The 12,909-nt window shown below is 38.2% G+C and overlaps 1 protein-coding gene and 1 pseudogene across 6 annotated transcripts in view; one reads left to right on the top strand and one right to left on the bottom strand.

The window, feature by feature from the left end:
• LOC147871757 (uncharacterized) overlaps positions 1–12,909 on the bottom strand; it is a 92,938-nt pseudogene that overhangs the window by 78,708 nt on the left and 1,321 nt on the right. Inside the window, exons 3-8 of the transcript XR_015538316.1 lie at positions 12,479–12,659; positions 10,157–10,410; positions 8,932–9,063; positions 7,707–7,838; positions 6,482–6,613; positions 2,805–2,926 (exon numbers count right to left, since the gene is read on the bottom strand). The product of XR_015538316.1 is annotated as an uncharacterized LOC147871757 (transcript). The remainder of the gene's footprint in view (positions 1–2,804; positions 2,927–6,481; positions 6,614–7,706; positions 7,839–8,931; positions 9,064–10,156; positions 10,411–12,478; positions 12,660–12,909) is intronic.
• LOC147871758 (uncharacterized) overlaps positions 1–12,909 on the top strand; it is a 213,571-nt gene that overhangs the window by 55,894 nt on the left and 144,768 nt on the right. Inside the window, exon 5 of one of the 5 annotated variants that reach the window (XR_015538355.1) lies at positions 2,794–2,907. The exons of the other annotated variants lie outside the window; for them this stretch is intronic. The gene's annotated coding sequence lies outside the window, so the exon portion shown is untranslated. Of the gene's footprint in view, positions 1–2,793; positions 2,908–12,909 lie in introns of those variants that run through there. 5 annotated transcript variants of the gene reach the window in all.

Raw genomic sequence — 12,909 nt, forward strand, 5'->3', positions numbered from 1 at the left:
CATTCCATTCTTTATACGGTATTTCCATCAGCGACAAGATCTGCGAAATGATGTACGCGTTTCTCACAAAAGAAGTTTTAAAATGTGACGCTAGAGGCAGTCCGGGCGTCAGCTGTAATCCAATTTCCTCGGTGCCTGTTCGCTGTTTGCGAGTTGTATTGGATTCTGATGTTACTGCACAAGCGTGCATTGACGTACGTAGTACGTCATATAGCTTGATGTTCCTGCATTCACTTTTAGACTCTCTCAACGGAGAGAAAGAAGCATTTTGAACCGTCAGCTCGGACTCCTCTTGAACCCGGTTATAGTTTTCCGAAACATAGCTTGTTCTGCTATGCCTTAGTCTTCCGGACTGCCGAAGTTCGTACTTTGCTACGGTTTCAACTTGCATTGATACCCCTACAAGTTACGCAACTATATTGGCAGTCAAATATGATGGTGGATTTGTGCGCATTAAAATTGTTAACCTCTTAAACTTAATTTTTACTTCGCGTTTTCATACATTATTTGTTATTAAGTAACTCCATGTAGTACAGTCTTCGTTGTAAGCTGATAGTCGCTCAGCCAGCCAGAAAATGTTCACTTTTATGGGAAGTGAAGGATTGTCACTGTCTTCACAAAACCACAATTTGACCTGTCCCCCGCACACAAAGAATTTCCTTAAGACCCACTTTAATATTATCCTACCAGCTCCACCTGAATCTGTCGTGTTGTGGAACAAAGTAGGTGCATTACAGCAAGGAACGGAACATATGACCTCGTGTGCGTAGTGCCGATTGAAATATAACAAATTTTAATTGCATTATAAAATAAGGATAATTAGCTGGGCGGGTCATATAGCACGCGTAGGAAAGATGAGAAATGATTACCTTGAGGGAACAAAACACTCGAAAGACGTTGGTGTGGAAGGAAAAATATAATATTAAAACGAACTTTATAGAAGCATTGTTCTCAGGTTATTTTGGGGTGGCGAGTTACTTTAAAAAAGAGCAATAATATCGTTGTTTTTCCATTAAAGGATGTTACATTTCGAATAAACCGATCGACTATCAGCCCCTCAAGAGAGCTTCGCTCCATGTCGTTTGACAGTGGGCAGTGTTATCGGAAGTCGGCACGCAGCTGTTTTAAGAAAAGTGACGCAGGGAAGGTTAGGTTGAATTATTCATGTCCTATAGGCGTACGTCTCGTTTCAGCATTTAATGGTGTGATTAAAAATGCACAGTATGTCATGGCCTTTCGCTTAAATTTACCGTATATATAAAGAAATGTTTTAAAACGAAATCTAATAAACGAACAGCTTCTTATTTTAAGTACAGTGAACATTTTTAACAAAAAAATAAGCATGACCCTCCCCCTTCCATCTCTTCATAAGAGCTCATTCAGGGCCACAAAATATTTTATATATATATCACCAGTATTATCAGCACATATAGGAAAGATTGGTATGAACACGTGACCAGAATGCCTCCACACAGACTACTGCTCTATGAACCATCAGGAAGAAGGAACGTGAGATGACCAAATAGAGCATAGGCCTTTGTTTTTTGATATGTGTGCATCGATAGCCACGGTGGTCTAGCGGTTAGAACGCTGACCTTGTAATCCTGGGCTCTTGGGTTCGAATTTATAACTTGTGTTGGGCAAGGCCGTGGTCTAGGGCCTAGAACACTAAATAATAATAAGATGAGGTGGTCTAGCGGTTAGAACGCTGGTCTTGTAATCCTGGGGGTCTCGGGTTCGATTCCAGGCGGTGCCCGAATTTATAACTTGTGTTGGGCAAGGCCGTGGTCTAGGCAACACGGAGTTTTCCTCCGGGGGCTTCCCCGGTTTCTCCGTGGCATGCCATTCACACACAGAAGAAGGCAATGGCAAACCACTTCTGGATCATCTGCCAAGAACGTATATGAACAGGTCCCAGTCCGAGAAAAGGATGGAAGGATCCTGTTCATATGGACCTGTCGTCAGACAGAAGACTAAATAATAATAAGATGAGGTGGTCTAGCGGTTAGAACGCTGGCCTCGTAATCCTGGGGGGGTCTCGGGTTCGATTCCCGGCGGTGCCCGAATTTGTAACTTGTGTTGGGCAAGGCCGTGGTCTAGGCAACACGGAGTTTTCCTCCGTGGCATCCCAACAATTACTCCATTCACACACAGAAGAAGGCAATGGCAAACCACTTCTGGATCATCTGCCAAGAACGTATATGAACAGGTCCCAGTCCGAGAAAAGGATGGAAGGATCATGTTCGTATGGACCTGTCGTCAGACAGAACACTAAATAAATAAAAAAAAAAATGTGTGCATCTTTGAGTAGTGAGTGACCAGCCCACTGACTCTGCACAATTTCTACTCAATCCTGATTTTGACAGCCACAGCCATCTAGTAGAGAATCAGGAGACTTGGGTGAGAAATGGCAACTGAATTTTTGCTTACGAAACATCTCGCCGGCTTCATTTCCCCCTCTGAAGGAAGCTGTCCTATGGATTTTTATCAACCTTAAAAAATCCATCATTCTCGGTCACGTTTGAACCCGCGAACCTTGTGTCAGCGGTGAGCACCAAGGGTGACAAGGTTATACCATACTTAATTGAATTCTTCACACAACTTCTCCCACAATTTTGTGATCAAAGACTTGGGTGCATAAATTGAACAGTCCATGATCAAAAATCCCGACTGCCTATGGCCTAAACGTGAAAGTGTACTGAGCCGAAAACAATTCTTCCTATTTATAAGAGGCTCTTAGCATTTTCTTCAAGCTGAAAATTATATAATAATGCACAATTTTTTTTGTTACAGCATTCACTCACCTCAGTTCACGATCTTCTGTAAATCTATTTAAGTTCAGGACAATCCAACAAGTCGACGCATTACTCCTTAAAAATGCCGACGGCCTCCAGACGCCTTTCGCCGGACACACGTTTCTCTTATTCTGCAATAATAATGATCAAGCAACTTTGGAATGTCTCTTCTGGAACAAGTATAGTGCATAGTATTAAAATTATATTAAAATAGGACGTCAATCACAATATAAGATAATTAAAAGATTAAAATATCATTTTACGTTCCTTATCGAGTACTCGATTTACATGTGGAACATTTACGACATGTTTCGGCTATATATAGCCGTCATCAGGTGTTATGTTATAAACTTTTTAACTGAATTACTGATTTTTACTAATTTTAATGATTTTTAGTTTTCATTCTTTTCATTAAAATTAGTAGAAATCAGTAATTCAGTTAAAAAGTTTATAACATAACACCTGATGACGGCTATATATAGCCGAAACATGTCGTGTAAGTTCCACATGTAAATCGAGTACTCGATAAGGAACGAAAAATGATATTTTAATCTTTTAAGTATCTTATATTGTGATTGACGGCCAATTTTAATATATTTTTAATACTTCAGTGAATTCATCTGAAATAGTAAAATTAATATGATCGATGGCTTTGTGTATAATATCTGCCAATGGAACAAAAAGGCTTCTTTCAAATGGTAATTTTGGTGCTCTCACCCTCTGTATCCCAACCATAAAACATTTTTGATTCTATTTTTAGTGTGTGTGTGTGTGTGTGTGTGGGGGGGGGTTCTTATATTTGTGAATAAAGAAAAATTGTAGACAAAAAAAAGATTTTAGCAATCTAAGAGAAAATAGATAATGGCATCTAGAGAATTTGAAACTTGTGCATTTACAGAAAGTATCAATATGAAAAATATTTGAAATACTGATACTGTTTGAATTTTACAACTGTTATCAATATACTTTTATGAAGTTTAATACAGTTTTTATATTTCTCAAACTGTGGTTCTGCTTTTCAGGTACATTCTGTTATGACACAACATACTCTAGACATTAACAATTAACCCAATTACTTTCTCACTGTTCAAACTAAACCAAAATCATTAATTCTAAATGTTCTCACATAAACACTCCATGTTCACACAAATTTTTAAACAGACAGAATCTGAAAAAATGTGAATGGACAGTAAAGTTCTGATTGTAACAATGACAATAGCGTACTATCTCTGTCCACTCAAAAAGTTGTACAAACTTTGTTTTATTTTACAATTTTTTGGCAGCATGTTTTAGTTCATCATCCGGCCCCTTGACTTTTTACACAAATTATAATTTTACATTATTTCGGCGCATTAACTGAATAGTCAATGTTGCGTGTTTCATATTCTCTACATTAAAACATTATAAAAAATTAAAATAAATTCTGAGTCATCTTACATTTATCTTGAGCAGTAATCATATATCATTGCTATGTATGTGTGTACTTGGACGCACATTTATTCTGTTGTTAAAATAGTACCTCAACATGACGCTTAAATATCGCATTACGACCCTTAGTGGTAACTGTTAAGAACTGGAGGAGGCGAGGAGAACGAAACGTTTGATTGGTGACAAATCGACAACATGCCCGTGGAATATTTTTGAAAAAATCATACAGAGACAAGAATCTAGAGTGTATCAGGGATGACACCCAGGTTTCAAACGACAGTAAACGAAGCGCAAAGGAAACTGCATAACCCACCGGTAAGTGTACTCTCATTTTTATTAATGTAATAATGGAATGTGTAATGTAATCACGGAGTTTGCACGCGTTGCTATAGGTGTCAGTATACCGAGGAGTTGCAGAGAGTACAGACCTAAAAGTAGGGTCACGGCGCAACAGACACATTCAGATCGCAATGGCCGTACATCGAAAATATGAAGTTTCTCGAGAGAAGTATGTCACTATTTCTTCTATACCTGTTGACGACATTCTTAGTAAACTCTGTAACTGGATGAGATCTTCCACCCACAACTCCCTGACAAGGCGCGAATATGCCCCATGACTACTACGCCGTGAAATCCAGGGCTTCACCCAAACTGTTCTCCGTCTCCTCCTCTTCAAGAGAATTAAATTTACCGCAGCTGCCGCAACACGTTGCTGTTCGTCTGCCATTCCAAACACACTGACCTATGGCGGCTCCAGTTCTTTGTCAACTCCATGTAGAGTTCCGTTAAGTCTCATTATAGCCACTCTCAGTGCCTCGCCGTGTAAATAGCCATGAGAGAAGCTCGACATTTAGAGATATATTTCGCTCAATTCAGAGAATCTCTTAGGCTGACAGTAGCAACATTCTCTCAACGTCCGAACACCCTCCGATACCTCTCTCCATATACATGACTGAAGACCAACTGCCGGTCTCAACTCTCGCCGTGTAAACGTAGCATTAGAAATCAGACGGGAAGGCAAAATATTTTGAACCGAGAAGTAGCAAGCATTTCCGGATTTTAGTCTCCTCCTAACTTCCTCACGAGGAAGTTAGGAGGAGAGGAGCCCTCTGTGTGTGTCCAAGGTTACTTCCATCCTATAAAAGGTACAGTTCGACATAATGATGAAATCTTTGTCCAATATTCCTAAGCGCAGTTATCATCAATGCAGAAAAATAACAAAGTAGGATGTTATAAAGCCAATACTAAAAACTACAGTAAAACCTCCATAGTTTAGACCAGGGGTGCCAACCCGCGGCCCGCCTTGAACATTTTTCCGGCCCGCGAGATTCATCACACTTTTACAAAATATATTTATTTTATAATGGCCAAAGTAGTGAAAACCAATGTATTAAAAAAATACATTATTTGTGCATCCATATATTCAAAAACTATCTGTCGAAATTATGAGAAAAAATTAACTTTGATTTTAAAATAATATTCTTGCGAATATATGACAGATATTGCCTGTTTTATTCATTATTATTATTATATTATCTATGTTTACATGTAAGAATAATAGTAAACACAATAATAATAACTCATTATGTTTCAATTTTTCACTCAAAAAAATGTCTATAGTGTATCTAAATCTAATATGGGGATATATAATTTTATATGTGGCCCGCGGAGTTATGATGCATTTCCAAAGTGGCCCGAAAGATCATTTGGGTTGGCCACCCCTGGTTTAGACTATACAATAATCCCCAATAGTGAAATGCTAAAAAATTATAAAAAAAAACATGATATATTATTAATGTTGTCATTCTGAGTTACTTTCCGTGATTCCCAAGCATTCCGTAAGATCTCAGGACAGTACAGAAAATTAACACATAAACCACAATAATATTCTGGGAAATTAAATATTTAACTTTGGAGAAACAAACTACTCAATTCTGTTCAGTGAAAACAGTTTCACTTCCATCATAACATGTAATCACTTTAGTAATATTCGCTCAAGATAATAAATTTTGTTTATAAATATAGTTTTCAAAATATAGCCTCCTGAACGATGGTCGTTTCTTTACATTTCTGATATAAGAAAACAACTAACACAATCCTGATTTTGCCTTCTGCATTGCGAAGCTATACAGACTTTTAGGTAGATACCAACACTTCAGAGGAATATACTGCCTCCATCTGCAGAAATGAAAATGGAGGCAGCAACCTCAACACCATGAATCTCAAATGTCAACCAACAAAACACTCTTCAGTCTCACCTCACAAATGATGTAAGTGACAGTGTCGCCTTGTTTCAATTTCCGTCCAACATGCCGATCAAGTCTTAACGCCACCTGTACGTGGGGCGAACTGTTCTTGTCTGCGTAATCTTCTGGATTCTTGGTGAGCTGCTTTGTGGTTGTAAGCAATGTCAGCGCAGTTATCATCAATGCAGAAAAATAACAAAGTAGGATGTTATAAAGCCAATACTAAAAACTACAGTAAAACCTCCATAGTTTAGACCAGGGGTGCCAACCCGCGGCCCGCCTTGAACATTTTTCCGGCCCGCGAGATTCATCACACTTTTACAAAATATATTTATTTTATAATGGCCAAAGTAGTGAAAACCAATGTATTAAAAAAATACATTATTTGTGCATCCATATATTCAAAAACTATCTGTCGAAATTATGAGAAAAAATTAACTTTGATTTTAAAATAATATTCTTGCGAATATATGACAGATATTGCCTGTTTTATTCATTATTATTATTATATTATCTATGTTTACATGTAAGAATAATAGTAAACACAATAATAATAACTCATTATGTTTCAATTTTTCACTCAAAAAAATGTCTATAGTGTATCTAAATCTAATATGGGGATATATAATTTTATATGTGGCCCGCGGAGTTATGATGCATTTCCAAAGTGGCCCGAAAGATCATTTGGGTTGGCCACCCCTGGTTTAGACTATACAATAATCCCCAATAGTGAAATGCTAAAAAATTATAAAAAAAAAACATGATATATTATTAATGTTGTCATTCTGAGTTACTTTCCGTGATTCCCAAGCATTCCGTAAGATCTCAGGACAGTACAGAAAATTAACACATAAACCACAATAATATTCTGGGAAATTAAATATTTAACTTTGGAGAAACAAACTACTCAATTCTGTTCAGTGAAAACAGTTTCACTTCCATCATAACATGTAATCACTTTAGTAATATTCGCTCAAGATAATAAATTTTGTTTATAAATATAGTTTTCAAAATATAGCCTCCTGAACGATGGTCGTTTCTTTACATTTCTGATATAAGAAAACAACTAACACAATCCTGATTTTGCCTTCTGCATTGCGAAGCTATACAGACTTTTAGGTAGATACCAACACTTCAGAGGAATATACTGCCTCCATCTGCAGAAATGAAAATGGAGGCAGCAACCTCAACACCATGAATCTCAAATGTCAACCAACAAAACACTCTTCAGTCTCACCTCACAAATGATGTAAGTGACAGTGTCGCCTTGTTTCAATTTCCGTCCAACATGCCGATCAAGTCTTAACGCCACCTGTACGTGGGGCGAACTGTTCTTGTCTGCGTAATCTTCTGGATTCTTGGTGAGCTGCTTTGTGGTTGTAAGCAATGTCAGCGCAGTTATCATCAATGCAGAAAAATAACAAAGTAGGATGTTATAAAGCCAATACTAAAAACTACAGTAAAACCTCCATAGTTTAGACCAGGGGTGCCAACCCGCGGCCCGCCTTGAACATTTTTCCGGCCCGCGAGATTCATCACACTTTTACAAAATATATTTATTTTATAATGGCCAAAGTAGTGAAAACCAATGTATTAAAAAAATACATTATTTGTGCATCCATATATTCAAAAACTATCTGTCGAAATTATGAGAAAAAATTAACTTTGATTTTAAAATAATATTCTTGCGAATATATGACAGATATTGCCTGTTTTATTCATTATTATTATTATATTATCTATGTTTACATGTAAGAATAATAGTAAACACAATAATAATAACTCATTATGTTTCAATTTTTCACTCAAAAAAATGTCTATAGTGTATCTAAATCTAATATGGGGATATATAATTTTATATGTGGCCCGCGGAGTTATGATGCATTTCCAAAGTGGCCCGAAAGATCATTTGGGTTGGCCACCCCTGGTTTAGACTATACAATAATCCCCAATAGTGAAATGCTAAAAAATTATAAAAAAAAAACATGATATATTATTAATGTTGTCATTCTGAGTTACTTTCCGTGATTCCCAAGCATTCCGTAAGATCTCAGGACAGTACAGAAAATTAACACATAAACCACAATAATATTCTGGGAAATTAAATATTTAACTTTGGAGAAACAAACTACTCAATTCTGTTCAGTGAAAACAGTTTCACTTCCATCATAACATGTAATCACTTTAGTAATATTCGCTCAAGATAATAAATTTTGTTTATAAATATAGTTTTCAAAATATAGCCTCCTGAACGATGGTCGTTTCTTTACATTTCTGATATAAGAAAACAACTAACACAATCCTGATTTTGCCTTCTGCATTGCGAAGCTATACAGACTTTTAGGTAGATACCAACACTTCAGAGGAATATACTGCCTCCATCTGCAGAAATGAAAATGGAGGCAGCAACCTCAACACCATGAATCTCAAATGTCAACCAACAAAACACTCTTCAGTCTCACCTCACAAATGATGTAAGTGACAGTGTCGCCTTGTTTCAATTTCCGTCCAACATGCCGATCAAGTCTTAACGCCACCTGTACGTGGGGCGAACTGTTCTTGTCTGCGTAATCTTCTGGATTCTTGGTGAGCTGCTTTGTGGTTGTAAGCAATGTCAGCGCAGTTATCATCAATGCAGAAAAATAACAAAGTAGGATGTTATAAAGCCAATACTAAAAACTACAGTAAAACCTCCATAGTTTAGACCAGGGGTGCCAACCCGCGGCCCGCCTTGAACATTTTTCCGGCCCGCGAGATTCATCACACTTTTACAAAATATATTTATTTTATAATGGCCAAAGTAGTGAAAACCAATGTATTAAAAAAATACATTATTTGTGCATCCATATATTCAAAAACTATCTGTCGAAATTATGAGAAAAAATTAACTTTGATTTTAAAATAATATTCTTGCGAATATATGACAGATATTGCCTGTTTTATTCATTATTATTATTATATTATCTATGTTTACATGTAAGAATAATAGTAAACACAATAATAATAACTCATTATGTTTCAATTTTTCACTCAAAAAAATGTCTATAGTGTATCTAAATCTAATATGGGGATATATAATTTTATATGTGGCCCGCGGAGTTATGATGCATTTCCAAAGTGGCCCGAAAGATCATTTGGGTTGGCCACCCCTGGTTTAGACTATACAATAATCCCCAATAGTGAAATGCTAAAAAATTATAAAAAAAAAACATGATATATTATTAATGTTGTCATTCTGAGTTACTTTCCGTGATTCCCAAGCATTCCGTAAGATCTCAGGACAGTACAGAAAATTAACACATAAACCACAATAATATTCTGGGAAATTAAATATTTAACTTTGGAGAAACAAACTACTCAATTCTGTTCAGTGAAAACAGTTTCACTTCCATCATAACATGTAATCACTTTAGTAATATTCGCTCAAGATAATAAATTTTGTTTATAAATATAGTTTTCAAAATATAGCCTCCTGAACGATGGTCGTTTCTTTACATTTCTGATATAAGAAAACAACTAACACAATCCTGATTTTGCCTTCTGCATTGCGAAGCTATACAGACTTTTAGGTAGATACCAACACTTCAGAGGAATATACTGCCTCCATCTGCAGAAATGAAAATGGAGGCAGCAACCTCAACACCATGAATCTCAAATGTCAACCAACAAAACACTCTTCAGTCTCACCTCACAAATGATGTAAGTGACAGTGTCGCCTTGTTTCAATTTCCGTCCAACATGCCGATCAAGTCTTAACGCCACCTGTACGTGGGGCGAACTGTTCTTGTCTGCGTAATCTTCTGGATTCTTGGTGAGCTGCTTTGTGGTTGTAAGCAATGTCAGAGGCACTGGGCCATTCTCAGTCTCTCCAGATGCCCATGGATTTTTGTGAGAGTCACTCATCAGCTTTTTGATCTGACAGGATCTGCTGTAGAATGTACCTGACAAGAAGATGAATAGTGACACATACTAAACTATTTAGACAATTAGAAACTGACAGTTGAACGAGCACGATTAAACATGATACGCTGAGTTCACTGCAGATTTAGAACTAGCATTAGCAGCAAACGTTCTATTGCTCCCACTAGTTCTTTCTCACTACAAACAGTAGTCATTTTCTGACAAACATGTAATTGAAGATTTCTGTCTTCTGGGTTATTGCGCTGTGTAGTCTGGTCGATGTTTACCAACGTTTCAGAGGTGATACTGCCTCCGTCATCAGGGCGATGAATATACATCTTCGCCCTGATGACGGAGGCAGTATGACCTCTGAAACGTTGGTTAACATCGACCAGACTACATGGCGCAACAACCCAGAAGACATAAATCTTCATACTCTGATGTCGGAGGCAGTATGACCTCCGAAACGTTGGTTAACATCGACCAGACTACACAGCGCAATACCCAGAAGACAGAAATCTTCATACTCTGATGACGGAAGCAGTATGACCTCCAAAACGTTGGTTAACATCGACCAGACTACACAGCGCAACAACCCAGAAGACAGAAATCTTCATACTCATCGCCCTGATGACGGAGGCAGTATGACCTCTGAAACGTTGGTTAACATCGACCAGACTACACAGCGCAATAACCTAGAAGACAGAAATCTTCATACTCTGATGACGGAGGCAGTATGACCTCCGAAACGTTGGTTAACATCGACCAGACCACACAGCGCAATAACCCAGAAGACAGAAATCTTCATACTCTGATGACGGAGGCAGTATGACCTCCAAAACGTTGGTTAACATCGACCAGACTACACAGCGCAACAACCCAGAAGACAGAAATCTTCATACTCATCGCCCTGATGACGGAGGCAGTATGACCTCTGAAACGTTGGTAAACATCGACCAGACTACACAGCGCAACAACCCAGAACACAGAAATCTTCATACTCATCGCCCTGATGACGGAGGCAGTATGACCTCTGAAACGTTGGTAAACATCGACCAGACTACACAGCGCAACAACCCAGAAGACGGAAATCTTCATACTCATCGCCCTGATGATGGAGGCAGTATGACCTCTGAAACGTTGGTAAACATCGACCAGACTACACAGCGCAACAACCCAGAAGACGGAAATCTTCATACTCATCGCCCTGATAATGGAGGCAGTATGACCTCTGAAACGTTGGTAAACATCGACCAGACTACACAGCGCAACAACCCAGAACACAGAAATCTTCATACTCATCGCCCTGATGACGGAGGCAGTATGACCTCCAAAACGTTGGTTAACATCGACCAGACTACACAGCGCAATAACGCAGAAGACAGAAATCTTCATACTCATCGCCCTGATGACGGAGGCAGTATGACCTCTGAAACGTTGGTTAACATCGACCAGACTACACAGCGCAATAACCTAGAAGACAGAAATCTTCATACTCTGATGATGGAGGCAGTATGACCTCTGAAACGTTGGTTAACATCGACCAGACTACACAGCGCAATAACCCAGAAGACAGAAATCTTCATACTCTGATGACGGAGGCAGTATGACCTCTGAAACGTTGGTTAATATCGACCAGACTACACAGCGCAATAACCCAGAAGACGGATATCTTCATACTCACCGCTGTGAGAACCTCAAGTCTTACAAACATGTAATTACCTGGACATTTATTTATCTCTAAGAGGAAGTTTTGCATATTCGAGTGGATCACCAAGGCGTTTGAATATTAAAGTAACACACTGTATAAAGTATTAAAAAAATTTAATCACACTTAGGCATGGGACAGATGCCTTCTGAGTACGAATCAAGAGTTAAGTTCACTTTCCATGATTATCGTGACCATCAGGCAAACCACATTATTCAATTCCCATTCTCTTTCTCTCTCTCCTTGACAAACACCTGCAAAATCTGATGTCAAACAGCACAACCACTTTTAGTGGCACAGGACACATACATAAAAGAGCATCAAAAACTTTCACCAATTTTTGAAAGTTTCTCCTTGGTATGAAATGAAATGAAAGAAACACATGGTGTGATGTAACTTACTTGCCAGCTTCAGCAGACAGCTGTGACCAGTCTCGACGCACGACACCCAGGCCCTTCAGTTCTTGCCGCGTGATGAGCTCTCCACTGGCGAGCCCAGATATTGTGACAGCAACATATACTTGAAGACACCATCAATGTCAAGTTCCGCTTGCCGATATAGCTCGTTCACTTCTGCCTTGATCTGCGAGAAGAATGGAAAGGAAAGCATGAAAATTAATGCCACGCCGCTGGAAGTCACTTCATATTCAAACATCGTGCATCACGTGTTAAATGGGAAATAACGCTGTACGGAACGCGTTTCACACTTATGAGGATAAACATTACATTACATCGTTTATGCCAATTTAAAAATCTCAAAATTAGGATAGGCAATTGTGCAGGTAATTCTGATGACTCGTGCACCTTCTAAGTGCAACATTGTGCACTATCAG

This window comes from Zootermopsis nevadensis, unplaced genomic scaffold, assembly GCF_977971745.1.
Source record: "Zootermopsis nevadensis isolate Lab colony 2312 unplaced genomic scaffold, Znev_1.0 Znev_ptg000040l, whole genome shotgun sequence".
Taxonomy (NCBI): Eukaryota; Metazoa; Arthropoda; class Insecta; order Blattodea; family Termopsidae; genus Zootermopsis; species Zootermopsis nevadensis.